Here is a 1,576-nt window from a genome sequence, read left to right as displayed (position 1 = left end):
CTGCTTGGTGCAAATCTTGTTCAGGCGATAATTATCAATGGATAAGCGACGCGATCGCACTTCATTATGATATTGAAATCCGGTCTGTTTTTCACAGAATTCCAACGCGCTTGTCAACTCATAAGGACCCATTGTGAGTACAGATGCTGTTAATCGGATAGCCGATGTTTCACGGTGATTCATTCTAATGAAAACGAAAATGATAGTTTCAATGAGTTAAACATGCGATAAAAAAAGTTTGTTTGAGTAACTTGTAATTAAGAATTCTGAGGAAAACATTTCAGGCCATCACCGGAACAAGTAATGAGTAAGGTCAAAATATTTATTTTTACTAAACCAATGACCTAAACAGACCTGCATAATGAATCTATAACCTATTTTGACAAATTTTACATTCTATCTTTTTTCCATTGTATTACGACATGATATGCTCTCGGTCAAAAAATACATTTCCTATTTATATCACTACCATAGAATTAATTAATTCATTCATTTTCTTGGTGCCCGTCATGATTGTTTCGTCTCGCAGCAGCTGATAGCAAACTTACAGGACAGATTTTTTTTTAAACAACTGAAGTCGTAAGATACATTCGTAGGCCGTGGACATTGACGGTTACTTCTGCATTCATGGTGTATTACAAGTGTGTTGCAGACACGAACAGCTCTGATCTTCTCAGTACATGAGTTAGCTACTAATAATGGTGTTTGAGTCAGGATTTGTGCCTGTATTGCTCCACAAGTGACGCTTCCACTTGCAACCGACATAGGAGGTACTGGAATCAACTGAGGTCGGGCGTCCACGTACTTAACGTTACCAAGTGAAAGAGCCAACATAATGGCGACTGTGAAAGAATGGATCTACAAAAGATCGCAGAAACACAGCGGAGTTCAGAAATCTCGCTACTCCACTAACGGTCAATTATTGGGCAAATTGACATCTATTCTGAGCAACGCTACTTGCCTATAGATCAAAAGCGTTTGCCTTTACTTGGTGAAGTGACTACACTAAGGAAAGGGTACAGATTTCAAAAGGACAAAAATTGAAAACCTTACTTGATGTGGATGGACGACCATTTTGTCTTTCTTTGGGTTCTTCTGGAAAAAAGAGTTGGTTCCTCTCTCAACTTCTAGTGGTTTTTGTCCTGGACCCATAGCCTTTATATACGCTAGAAAAAGGCTAAAAATATCTTAAGCAAAATGCTTCTTTTCTTTTCAGCGAGTCGCGAAAATTAATTGACCAATTACAGCAATCAGTTACAACAATCATCGCTTTTTTTATTTTTATCCTTTTTTCCACAACAGGAAAAGTATGTATCAATCAATAACCAATTTAGAAACAAAAAAGATACGAAGGAAGTTAATTGAAAATTGAGTTATTATTATTATTGAACACTCGTGGAAAGATCGCTTTTCTTCTTATCATTATCCAGCCTATTGTGTCATTTACCAATTAAACCATACATGTTTGTCCTCGGTAATGAATAAAGGGATTCTCAAAGTTGACAGAACGAATGTAGATCTAAAGTTTGGACATGCAAAATGTTTTGTTGAATGTTTACGTTGAAACTGACAAGGT

The sequence above is a fragment of the Stylophora pistillata genome, chromosome 4 (assembly GCF_964205215.1).
Source record: "Stylophora pistillata chromosome 4, jaStyPist1.2, whole genome shotgun sequence".
In the NCBI taxonomy this organism is placed as follows: domain Eukaryota; kingdom Metazoa; phylum Cnidaria; class Anthozoa; order Scleractinia; family Pocilloporidae; genus Stylophora; species Stylophora pistillata.
Note: the sequence above shows the minus strand (reverse complement) of the source record.